The sequence below is a fragment of the Pleurodeles waltl genome, chromosome 9, assembly GCF_031143425.1.
Source record: "Pleurodeles waltl isolate 20211129_DDA chromosome 9, aPleWal1.hap1.20221129, whole genome shotgun sequence".
Classification (NCBI taxonomy): domain Eukaryota; kingdom Metazoa; phylum Chordata; class Amphibia; order Caudata; family Salamandridae; genus Pleurodeles; species Pleurodeles waltl.
Genome location: NC_090448.1, coordinates 1,085,999,694 through 1,086,013,268, shown reverse-complemented (window position 1 = coordinate 1,086,013,268; position 13,575 = coordinate 1,085,999,694). Strand labels below are relative to the sequence as shown.

General features: G+C 42.2%; 1 protein-coding gene across 3 annotated transcripts in view; it reads right to left on the bottom strand.

Annotated features, from left to right (window-relative positions):
* MGA (MAX dimerization protein MGA) overlaps window positions 1–12,930 on the bottom strand; it is a 782,199-nt gene extending 769,269 nt beyond the window's left edge. Inside the window, exon 1 of one of the 3 annotated variants that reach the window (XM_069208766.1) lies at window positions 12,751–12,930. The gene's annotated coding sequence lies outside the window, so the exon portion shown is untranslated. Of the gene's footprint in view, window positions 1–12,746 lie in introns of all 3 variants that reach the window. The other 2 variants (XM_069208765.1, XM_069208763.1) reach the window with 2 other exon arrangements.
* Between the last annotated feature and the right edge of the window lie 645 nt (window positions 12,931–13,575).

Below are 13,575 nucleotides of genomic sequence, written 5' to 3'. Positions count from 1 at the left end.
GTCATATGTGTGGTGCTAATGTACACTGGAAAAATGAATGCCCCTTTAACTCCAATAATTCCCAATCTTGTATGAACCTCCCACTATAACATCAATCCAATTCATTCCCCGCTTCCTGTTCAGGGCCTCCATCGGGTTAAATAAACAGGAACTATTTTGACCATTGACAACAGCAGACCACACATCAAATGATGGCCTAAGACACTTATAGTGAAGATTACTTTGAAGCATAGGGGTGCCCCAGAGGGGAAACAGGAGTAATGGGGCCTGGATTGTCAGCTGACCAGAAGGGTCCCTATGTTCAAGGAGAGGTTTATGGTAAAGATGTTAGGTTCCTCATATACTGGTGCCACTTGCTCCACAGTATCAGCTAATACTGTTCCCCATTTACCCCTCTCGGGATGACCAACACCTCCATTTTCAAATGTTGCCATTACAGGCCCTATTAGTCAAACAGTGACATTTATCATTGGTCCAACCACGGACAATCACTCTTTTGCTGTTTCTGACAAAAATACCTTTTATTTGTTGGATCTTGATTTACTGAAAAAGATGAATGCTGTCATAAAATGTACACTTGATAGTGTTTTCTTTTACTAAAGTGATGAATATCCATTTATATATCAAACAAACGTGTGTACATCATGGTGTTATGGATTATTTATCTGCTACTGTGCGAAACAATGTAACAGTGGATGTCTGGCATTTAATCAAAACCGATGTGAGAACAACACTGACTGTTGAGCCTATTGAGGTTATTTTGAAGAAAATGTTGTACTACACCGAGCTCCACCATACCATATTTCATGGGAGGGAGAGATGGGTGTGCAGGAAATAATATCAGCACTGCTTAAGAAGGGAGTCCTGGTGGAAACAAAGAGGAGTGTTTGTAATTCCCCAATTCTCCCTTTGCACAAACGGAGTAAGGACCCCTCAAAGCCTGAGTGGCATCTCGTGCAAGACATCTGTAAGATTAACAAGATAGTACAGCCCAGATTTACTGTGGAGCCAAACCCCACTACGATTCTTACCATCAGAACCCCTTAAGCCACTTATTTTTCAGTCATGGATTTGACAAATGCATTCTTCTCCCTTCCCCTACACCCAGATAGTACATTTTTATTTTCCTTTGCCTTCAGGAGACGCAATTTTTTCTGGACATGGAGTCCTCAAGGGTATACAGAATCTCCTTCCATATATTTACAAATAATCAAGGCAGACCTTCTTCAACATGCTTTGGAATCTGGGGTGGCATCTATCCAATATTTAGACGATCTTCTTATAGCAGCTGATATGGAAGAACAGTGTACGTGGGCCACTGTAAATTTGCTTAACTTCTTAGCATCTCAAGGTCACAAGGCATCCCCAAAGAAATAACAGTTTTGTAGACTCCAAGTGATTTCTAAAGAGGAGAGGAGAATATCACCAAACCATAATCGTGCAATAATGCAACACCCTGCTCCAACAACACAACATAAAGGGGGTGATTCTGATTCTGGCGGGCGGCGGAGGCTGCCCGCCAGAATTCCGCCCCCATTATACCGCTCCGCGGTCAGAAGACCGCGGAGGGTATTATGAGTTTTTCCCTGGGCTGGCGGGCGGTCTCCAAAAGACCGCCCGCAAGCCCAGGGAAAAACTCCCTTCCCACGAGGATGCCGGCTCGTAATCGAGCCGGCGGAGTGGGAAGGTGCGACGGGTGCAGTGGCACCCGTCGCGTATTTCAGTGTCTGCAAGGCAGACACTGAAATACTTTGCGGGGCCCTCTTACGGGCATGGCATGGCATTGGCATGGGCACGGCAGGGGCCCCCAGGGGCCCCGCGACCCCCCCTACCGCCATCCTGTTCATGGCGGCTTTCCCGCCATGAACAGGATGGCGGTAGGGGGGGTCAGAATCCTCATGGCGGCGGAGCGCGCTCCGCCGCCATGAAGGATTCCCCCGAGCAGCGGTAAGTCGGCGGGAGCCCGCCGACTTGCCGCTTCTGACCGCGGCTGAACCACCGCGGTCAGAATGCTCGTGGGAGCACCGCCAGCCTGTTGGCGGTGCTCCCGTGGTCGGTGGCCCAGAATGACCCCCAAAGTATCTTCATTGCTAGGAATGGCAGGGAATTGCAGGCAGTGGTTACCATTTTTCCCTCATTCCAAACTGTTATAAGACTTGATGCACAAGGATGTAACGGACCCTGGATTCAGATACATCAGGAAAGTTTTCATACTCTTGAAAAGGGTCTCCATGAACCTCCGACATTGAGGATTCCAGATTACATTAAGAGTTCCACCTTTTTACACAAGCAGGAAGGGCAAACCCTTGCAGTACTCACACAGAAACATGGGGGGTCTTAAGAGATCTTGTGCATATCTGTCTGCAATGTTAAACTCCGTAGCCACAGCACTTCCCCAATGTCTGAGGGCAGCAACTGCAGTTTTGGAAGAACAAAATGAATGTTTGGTTTTGGGAAATACATTGAATGTATATGTTCCTCATTCTGTTACTACACTGCAGAATAAAAAAACATATGTAGCATTTAACTAATGCAAGACTGACTAGCTACAAACTGATTCCATTGTTGGCTGACAATATTACTTTACATCGTTATACTTCTTTAAACCCAGCCAAACAGATGCCTTTGCCTGTGGAAGATCAAATGGCAGACTTGCATGATTTTATTTTGGTGACAGAATAACAAACTAAAGGCAAAATTGATATGTCAGACAAAGCTTGTACTGAAAGAGGTGCAGATTTATGGGTCATGTTTTAAACTCCCCACAGGAGAAACTAGAGAACCTTATGCTATAACTGCATTGCAAATATTAGTAGAGACAAGACTAATACCACAAATGTCAGCCAAAGTGGCAGAAATAATAGCCCTCACCAGAGCATGTGAATTAAGTGCAGACTTGATAAAGAACATATACACTGAATGCCAATATGCTTTTGGGGTTACGCATGATTCTGGTAGGCTTTGGGGTGAAAGAGGATTCTTGAACTCTAGCTGTGCTAAAATGAAGCATGGTGACTTAATTGTAGGTGAAAAATAAAAAACAAACCAACAAACAGTATTGAAGACAATGATATACAATTATACAGAGACATACAAGGGAGTTCAAAAAGAAACTATTACATTTCAGTTTCCCTTCTCTTGTTATGCTTACTGTTGTTCTGCTCTGTTTGGTGTTATTTTATTTTGCAATTGTGATATGTGAAATAATGACTCCACTGGTAAACAGGAAGTTACATTTGTAACAATTTTTGCCCTGGTGATAGATTTGTACTAATACATTTGATACACATGATGAATGCATACCATAAAGAAATAAATGGATATGTATGCAAATGCCTGCTGAGGTGAAAAAGGATCCCCATTTGTTACATATGCCTAATACAGCACGTTGTGCATTTTGGTCTTTTTTTAAGACCCTTACTTTTGGGACAGAGCAGATAAGAATTAGACCATCCACAATAAAATGATCAGAATATAATAGGTTGCTATACCTTCTCACTGTATAAAATGGCTATGTCAGGAAATAAGGAAAAAGAACCCTAAATAATAAATATAACACATTGTACCTAATTTCTGGATTTAGGCCCTCATTATGATCTCAGCGGTAAAGACCACTGAGATCAGTGCTGGCGGTCAACAGAAGACTGCAACGCAACGCCACGATGTTCATAATGAGGGCCTTAATATGGAATAGTACAGCCCCTCCTGTCCAGGTGCCTCTTGGATTATGGCAGAATTAATCTTTTTAGTGGACTAAAGAAGAGAAGAAGAATGTGAACAGTACTTTAACTAAGAAACATCTTCATTAGGCTATCTCATGTAACTGATAAAAAAGCATATTTGAAATGTGGGGAAAGAGCATACACTTAGTTGCCAAAGGATTGGTGAGGCTCGAGTTACACAGGATGGGTACTCCCTACCATACAACACAACAACAAAAAACACTTAAGAACACACACATTGGTAAACCCCAATTCCATACTTGGGGGAAGAGAAAATTAGGCCAGGCGGGTACAGCAGCTCAAGAGGCCAGAGACATAGGAAAAGGGATAATACTGATACTGAGAGTAGCCCTTAATTCAGGACAAATAAGGCAATTGGGGAGATTGCATGAGGCAAATATAAATGAAACCTCAGCAGCACTGGGAAACCGAATGATAGAAATGGCTGCTATGAGGAAAGTGGTTCTACAAAACGGGTTGGTTTTAGACATGATATTAGCTCAGGAGGGTGGAGTCTGTAGAATGATTAAAACAGATTGTTGCCTTTACATTCGAGATAATGGATCAAGGGTGTATTAAGCATTGGAAAATCTGCATGATATTGGACATCAAGCGCACAACGCAACCAAAAGAACTTTCTGGGATGATTTGGGCTCCTCTTTGGGTCCTTGGATTCATGTTTATTGAAAGGACTATTTATTTGCTTGGCAATACTGGTAACAGTATGTATTCTCATAAATATATTACCCGCCTGTTACTCATCATGTTGCCTTAAGCCCCGTGTTACTGTGAGTAAAGCTATGGTGTCCCAGATAAACCCCGGTCAGCATAAAATTATGCAGATAGAGTCAGAGTGTATGCCCATGTAAAATGGACATTCAAAGAGAGGATTGAGATTCTCCTTTTTTTCCACTCTCTTCTGTATCCTTTACATTAACTTATTACTGGGACAAACATGTTTATCTAGTTTAGCTGTGTGCAGCTGGGTTCATGGAAAGGTTAGGTGAACTGTGTGTCTAAGGAAAAGCTTTGACTGCAGAATACTTCCATTCCTGCTCACTAAAGTAAAGCATTTATCTCTCACTTGGTTTTGTTAACTGTCACCAGGGCCTAGGAGCCGGTAAGTAAGCTGCACAGATGTTCTCAAGAGATTAGTTATAAATACTACAAACTCCCCATTGTCTTTTTAAAGTCAGTGAATAATGGTTTGTTTAAAGTGTAACCAGACACTGTGAGAAAGGAAGGACACCAAACAACTGTTGTTAATAACTGGCATGCAGTCTGAAATCTTCCTGATAGAGCTGCATTTCTCAAGGTCCTTTGTGTTTTAAAATACATTTTTGTTGGGATCATTGTTATTCACTATCAAGTTCAAGCAGATTTTCTATGCTAACGCACAGCGACTCCAAAGCTGCGGCGTGAGAAGCATAAATGGTACTGGAGAGTCCCCATGACTGACTCTTCCATTAATTAAAGACTTCTTCATTTCAGCTTTAGCATTTCTTTCCTCTGCAGCGACGATAGTGACTTCTTTACCACCTATCTGGAACTGTAGCTCTTTCAGGTAAAGCCATTGCTACCAAGGTTTGTGCTAGTGGAGATTAAAATGCATGGGGGGGAATGGACTTCATCTCAGCTGCTTATTGGTCATGATATACAGCCACATTGCTATTCAGATAGAGAAAATTATTGTGACCATTATCCTCTTTTCTACATGTTTCCATAAGCACATAGGAGGATATTTTAATAAGTACATCTTTAAGCCTTTTGACTGATTTACTTGGGCGTTTCCCAAATCTGTGAGCCCTTTCATTTCTATACCCAACAATGAATTTTCATTGAGGACTTAAAAGAGATCTCGCACTCACTGAAGAATAGGGGTATTTTTACTGCCTCCTTTGAGATCCTTAAATAGTCTCTTTGAGATCTGTTCTTCAAGGTCGTATGACGGAATCATGCATGGCATTACCACAAATGCCTTTTCAACACATCCATTACAACGAAAAATGTTACCACGCATACGCCTTTACAGGAAAATATAAGTATTTTACAGGTAAGCAAAACCCCATATATAAGTATTTTACAGGTAAGCAAAACCCAATATGTAAGTATTTTTACATATACGGGTATTTGCTTACCTGTACAATACTTATCTATTGTAAAGCAATGTATGCAGGGGCATGTGTGGTAAAACTTTTACAAGTATGAACCCTATATATATTAAGGGTGGGCGGCATACTCCGCTACATCGTCGGAGTTTGCTGAGTTTTTCCACTCCACACTCCATTTGGAGAGCGAGGGTTAGCAAATATTCCACCATCCGCTGCATGATGGAGTTTACCGCCCACCGCTAAAAAGACATGATTTTCCTTAAGCTTCGCAATGAAAAAACAGGTAAAATTTGCATTGCCATTGCTCAAGCTTGATGATTTAATAGCAAAGAGCATTTCCTGTTCCTTAACCCACACTTCCCCTTTTATCCTATTCTGCAGTTACTGAGATGCAGCTTGGAAACACTGCACTGCAATTACATTGCCGAATGAACAGCAATTCTGTGGGCCCCTCTGAAGAAAATGCTGCCTTGCGAGGCATTCTTTCTTCAGCCGAGCCTTCAGTTTGTCAGGTGCTGAGTTACTTTACATGCACAACATCACACTAATTGGTGTTGATTAACAAAACAAGCATCATGACTGACATGCTATGAGGTGATGACTGCATCACTGCATGAGGCAACAGGAAATCATGTCAGCATGCTTGTGGGCCACTGTGAAACTGCCAGGCAAAACCACTTATTCCACTCCAGAGACCTGCCACCAACCAGGATACGGGAGACTGGCGGGCAAATTCTTTCTGTGCAGAGCCACATCATGTGCACTTCCTGGGCCCCCGCAACCAGTGAACAACGGGGCAGCATTTCACCAATCCAATCATCTGCTGTGTTACAGGCTAATGAATATGGAGAAATCTTACACCAAATCCCAAGATAAGAGTTTGCAGTGCGCAACCAACTCAAGGTCATCACGCTTGCCCCCCATAGCTTCAATACGTTTCCTCCAATATGACTGGATGCAATAACCCGGGTGTTCACCTAGCTCTGGCCGTACCTGGCGTTATTACAGGACAAGTGACACCTGTTAAGGGTGTACCACTAGAACACGGATTTCAGTGGGAAAAAAACGTTTCAGAGAAATTTGCAGCATTAATCACAATGGAAATGGTGGAGCAGGTAGGAGGCATTCTATTCTTCAATTCAGTCGGGAATTGAATGAATACAATGGCACTGTTTCTTTGTGAAGTTTAGGTTAGTTTCAGTCAGTAGGTCTTTGTGTCAACATGCCCACAGGCTACCGAACACAATTAAAGGTTAATAAAATGGCAAAATCACCGCTCTAAGTAATCATTTTGGGCGGTGTCTTTATTTTACTGTAGTCTGCTAACATTTTTGCAAGCAAATGCATTTGGTATAATTCTTCAGAAAATATGGTTCTATATATAATGTATATGTATGCAAAAACAGGTCCATAAAGACAGCACCAATGCTTGTCTAACAACCTCCACGAGCAGTATACATGTGGCCTTGAGTTAATAACATGCCTAAGCTTCATTCTGGGCACAATAAAACCTCCAAACTCAGAGAGGACAATAGGCTAAATATAACAAATGGTTTACGGCGGTCGGCAGACCGGAATTCCGATCCTTGTCGAGCTCGGTGGAATCCCACAGAGTTTTTTGGTAACTCCACGAAGTCAAATTCTGCAAGTTCCGCCCACAGTAATATATTTATATATATATATATATACACGCATACACACATAACATTTGTGTGTATATTTATACATATATAAACATTATATATATCTATAACATGCATACATGTGTGTGCATATTTAAATATATATAGATCCTACCTTCTTAACCCACAACCCTTAAACCCATACCCACCCTAAATATACCCTTGCCACCCGAAGAAAACCACACCCACCCTAAACCCTTCAAATACCCATGCCACCAAAAAACCCAACCACCCTAAACCCTTCAAATAACCTTGACACCCAAAAAACCTTAACATACCCAAACATACCCTTGAAACCCAAAAACCCTTACCCACCCTAAACCCTAAAAATGACCTTGCCACCCAAAAACCCATACCCATCCTAAAAATACTCACCACCCAAAAACCCACAACCACCCTAAAATACCCTTACCACTCAAAAACCCATACCTACCCTAAATCCTAAAATGTCATTGCCACCCAAAAACCCCTACCCACACTAAACCACAAAAATACCCCTGCCACTCAAAAACTCTTACCCACCACAAACACTAATATATTTATATATACACACATATGTATGCACATACACAAATGTGTGTGTGTGTGTGTATGTGTATATATATATATATATATATATATATATATATATACTTACCTGCGAAATACTTACACTTTAGTTATAAAGAAATGTGGGTAAAAGCATATTTGCGATAAAGTTTTTATTGTTAAGACATCTGTGGTAAAGATGCATTCGTTCTAATGGATGCGTGGTAACAGTATTGCGTGGTTCTGGCCACGTTGTAAAGGCGGCTTACCGTATTCCAAGGCTTCACATTTGTCAAACAAATGCATTGTCTGTGCTTCCAGCAACAACATACTGTGGCACGTTGCTCATTGTCAATCATGGGCTGCCCCAATGATTCAGTGCATCTATACATGTGTGAACGGTTTCACGTGTTTTTCTCAATATCTGAAATCTCTTTAATAATGTCTGGGAGAAGCTGATTGAGTCCAGCCACTAGTGTCTTAATGGGTTCTTTGTTAAAGTCCACCAGACAGGCATTAAGCTCATCGTCAGTCAGCTTTTGTGCTCTTTTGGGAGTCATAGCAATATTAACTGGTGAGAGTACCTAAGCTACCCAGATGGCATGCTGATAGTAAGGGAAAGCTGCTGTAAGTAATCTTGAACCTTGTTTTTTGCCTGGTTCTTTTAATGCAGTGAGTCATGAGGCCCAGACCAGCATTTCTGCCAGGCTATCTCCACATCACCCCCGCCACAAACTGTAGTGTAATTTCAAAGTGGCTCCCAGTGACATCTCCGCTCAGAGCCATATCCACTCAATTCTGCAGTCTGTGAATGGTATCATAAATCTTACTTTATTCTGTCCCAATTAATCAGTGCTCTGTCTCTGTGAGCTTCCATATCTGGCATGTATTATTGTGTTTCATACTAATCAGTCTCTGCTTTAATGTTGGCACATACTCTGCAGGTCATGTTCTGTAATGTAAACGTTTAACTCCCATCCATTCCTTATTCCATAGACCTTCTGAGATGTAGCTCCTGTGCATGTCTCAGTGTTCTTTGGCTGAGCATATGTTCAAAGCACTAATTACTGTTCTGTGTAAGAATTTTGCCCTAATTCCCTACTACCTGTCCCACAACTGCTCGTAGTCTGAGCCTTAGTTACGTTCTGTCATCTGAAAGCGAAAAAAATCTATGTACTGCAGGTTAGGCTACCACATTGAAGACATACTCCTCCTGCCAGCCTAGGATTGGAAAAATAAGGCCATGCTCTCATAACACAAGTGCTAGATTTTCTCTCTGCTCTGTCATGCATCTATGTGGTTTGGCAAACATCGATCCACAGGACCCACTCAGCCTCTCCGTCCGCCATGTCCACTGCTGCTCACAACACACCTCCAGCACAGGCATTTTCACCCCTACCCCTACCCCCATTCCCCACCACACACACATATATACAGACCAGCATTCCTCACCCATTAAATCCAAAATCCAGTAGAATGGGTGCTGCACAACTTTTGTAGACAAGTCATTATACTTCTTGTATTTATGAATTACATAGCATTAATACTCTACAAGCCAATTAAGCATGGTGTACGACTCACGGTTTACACATGTAGAGGGGAAGCTGTGTGTTTGAGAGGGTAAATGTCCGGGGGTGGGCCATACAAGAGGGTTTTGGAGTGGTAGAGCGGCATCTGGGAAAAAGGAAGTTTGTGTCAACTCTTTATGTGTGGTCGGCATCTGACATGCCACATATTGCCTTAAAATGGGGTATTTTTCTTCTTTTACTCTCAAAAGCGTATTATGTAGATCAGGTGTGAGCCCAGATATGACTCCAAAGTTCAAATGGATAGTGTGCAGAACCTTGTTATTCGCCTGAGTGATCACACTTTAACCTCCCCCACACCAGGTAACCATCTAGCAGCTCCTAGCCAATTTACTACAGAATGGTTAATACTTGTTTCTTTGTATAATGTTGTTCTAAGAAACAAAATAGTTGCCATCTTCACTCCCAGTTAGGCTTGAGATTGATACATTTGTTGCCACCTGCAAACCACAGGATTTCAAAGACTATAAGGACGTTGAGACATACTTTACTTTTGAGGGCTCAGACTAAACAGGTTCTGTCAATATTGTGTTTCTTGATATCTAGGTCTGCAACAGAAGCTGAAACAACAAACATGCCCAAATTGTTCATCCTGTCCCACCACAAGTTTAAAACTTATTTAAGTGATAGACCTTCTACCTGGGTTTAGCAAGAGTCAGGGCAAAGAAGACAAAGCAGGAATATAAACAGCCAAGCAATAACGAAGTCTAGCAAGTAATGAACTAAAACTCTGAACAAGACTATCCCTGGGCTCCCAGAGCAGAAAGGCCTGCTCAGTAAATAGCAGGATTAATATAATTTACTCATGTTTCAGCTCGGGTGAGAAAAGACCTCATCATGCCTGGCACAAACAACAAAGCATTTGTTGATTCAAATGTGCAAAAGCAGATAGGCATCCAAGCTTTGAGACATCCAAGTGCAAAGTTGCTATACCAACTTATGAATCCGTTTTTAAAGCACTGAAAAGTGGGTTGCAAACTTGTCACTCTGACATGAATGTGGGTATAGATAAGATTAACTCAACTATACCTTAATTTCAACACAACACCTTCCTTGTTTGCTGAAACGTGACTCTAACCTAGCCAAAAATTATACTGCATGCTGAACTGTAGATAAAAAAACATGTGCTGGGTTGGCCCTTGATAGTGAGGAATATTCTGAGCAAGAAAGTAACAAAAATGAGCCAGCCTCAATAGAAGGGAGGGAATGATCTTGATTTCTGGGTGGTTTGCAGGCTTCAATACTCTGGTAAGATGTACGATGTTTAGAATCATGTTTTTGGAAACTGTGTTTATCGATAGTTGTGCATATATCCCCGATTGATTTCTTGATCCAATTGGTTTTCGCTCTGAACCATTAGTGACTGCTTTCCCTTTTCTTTCTCCAACTTAAGCATATTGATTTCTGCCATGGGGAGCAAAGATGTGTGGTTTTAAAAGCTTCTCCATGTCTCAGGGAGGCAGTACTTGATAATACTAGTTTCCTAAGTAAATGTGACCCATGCGAACTGATAGTGTCATTGGACTTCAGGATGACAAAGTGTTCCTTAAGAAATGGGTACCTGTCTTGGATACAGAAATAAGGAGGAAAGTGACAAATACTCACCTGGAGATGACACTTAGGACATTGAAGTTGAATACTAACACTGGGGGATCAGAAACGGGATCTGCAATGATGCATTCCAGACAGGAATATCATGTATCTATCCTTCCAGACTATGATAAGCATGTCGGTTGTTCCCAACCTGTGTGTATAAATACACTATTCTAATGCAAGAAAGGGACCATAACGGGTCGTGTTTGAAGAAAGCATGCAATCATGACTTTGATGACGTGCGATACCATGCCCTTCTGCACAGCAGAAAATGAACAGAAAATTAAAGGCATAGTGATGTTGACCACTGAACAAATAGGTGGGGATATTTCTTGGAAGGATTCAGTAAATATATGATTCTTCGCTGTAACAATAGAAACATTCCATAAACAAGACCCCAAAGTTCAACTTGAAATATTGCAACAGACTAGCTTTCCAAAAATGATGGAGACGTATGAAAAACTTAAAGAAACACCAATTTGCTACGGCCTCCACATATACTGAGGTACTGGAAGAAGGCAATGAATTATAAAATGATCCCAAAAGGGTAACACAAATCCTACAAGTTTTAGAGCATGACTTGGAAGTAGGCCCAAGTCCCATGTATGAATTTATGAAGGTCTAGAATTATATCCTGGCAAACTAGACGGACCATCAAGGTCCGACGATGTCGTGCGAAAAGGATATAATCATAACACATACAGTAACATGTCCACTTGCCTTTACAGCCCCTCCAACAGACCACGGGAAGGAAAAGCCACATTATTATAAACCATCTGTTCTACAGGATATAATTAATTAGATTATTTAGCCGGAGAGACTTAGACGACCATGATCTTCGCTTTTAGTTTTTTTTTTTATATAATCTCACCATTTACCATTCCCAAACGCTAACACGTGGTAAAGAGAGACTCCCACAAGTGAAAGGAGACTTTGGCTTACCACTTAATAAAATAACCTTTGGTGGCACTACTGTTTAGGTCACCAAACAATGCGGGCATCTGATATGCCAAAAGGGTGCGGGCAGCAGGCGGCATCCGCGCGCTCAGCTTTGCCGTGACAATCACGTGACAATCACGCTCTACCGATTCAAGTGACGTCTCCGCAACCAGACATCGCGCGTCGGCTTTCCGCTGCCATTTTATTAACACGAATACATTGGTATGGGAGGAGCAAGGAAAAATTGTCCGCCAATACTCTTTATCGATAGTGACTTATAAAGGAGAATCAGCGATGTTCAACCATCATGAGCGAGTGGAGGGAACCATCATTGGCTAGTTAGGCGTCATGTGACAATAACCAAATAGTTTACACATGGTTCACTTCGAATTGGAAAAATGGAAGTACAAATGCCGAGGTGCGTGGTCAACTTAGCCTTGGAAGCCCGTTACCACATTACATTATTGACTATTATTTTGACATTTTCTGATCTGCTAAAGAGTACCGCAGCGCGGTAGACGAGCGCATCACCGCAGATGTGAAAAGTTAGGCACTGGCGCCGACCATTCGTTAGAACGGACTCACATACTCCTCGAATGTTCCTGCAGAAAACGTCGTTTCCTCTTCTCGAATTTCGTCTCGAGCGTAAACCGTTTGCGCAGGTGTCCCACGCGCCCTCCTCTAGCTCACGAATCCCCTCGCGTGGCTGTCTGGGCGGCCACGTGATTGGCTGATGCGAGGGCTGTCGCGTGATCGCAGACCTCGAGCTTGTCGGCCCCGCCTTGTGTCTGACTGAGTGCGTTGAAAGGATATCGCGGATCGAAAGTCCTTCGTTGACATAGGGTTCAGCCGTCGAGGGGGTGCTCAGCCCAAAACTCGATTGAAGTTCAATTCCAGTCCCATGTTGCGGGGAGATAACTAAAGCATCAGAAGATAAGATCTTCCTGGCTAGCCGACGCAGCCCCTTACCCTCGCGTGCAAATTGTGAGGAGGATCATTGTTTTTGGGCGATTGGCGTTTTATTCAAGTGGAGTAATATGTTGAAGATATACAGCTGTTTGGTTTGAAATGTGGACTCACCCTTTGTAGCAGAGTGCATAATGTACTAGATGTGTGCTTACCACCTTTTTCAGAATTTATGCATGGTCTACTCGTATCAGTGGGAGCAGCTTAGAAGAATGAACGTCAGTCCTGGGTCTGTACTGCGAAAGCAGATGCGGGGACCGAAAATTTCGTTACTTTTTCGGTGTATTTTACTATTCATGCCTCCCACAATTCGGTTTTATGCTTTGCACTTAAGTAGACCAATCGCCTTTATCTGACCCGCAGTCTCCGATCATTGAACGTTCTAACAATTGAGCGATATTTATAAAGTTATAGTGAATATTTCCCAAATCCATTGCCCCCAAATATA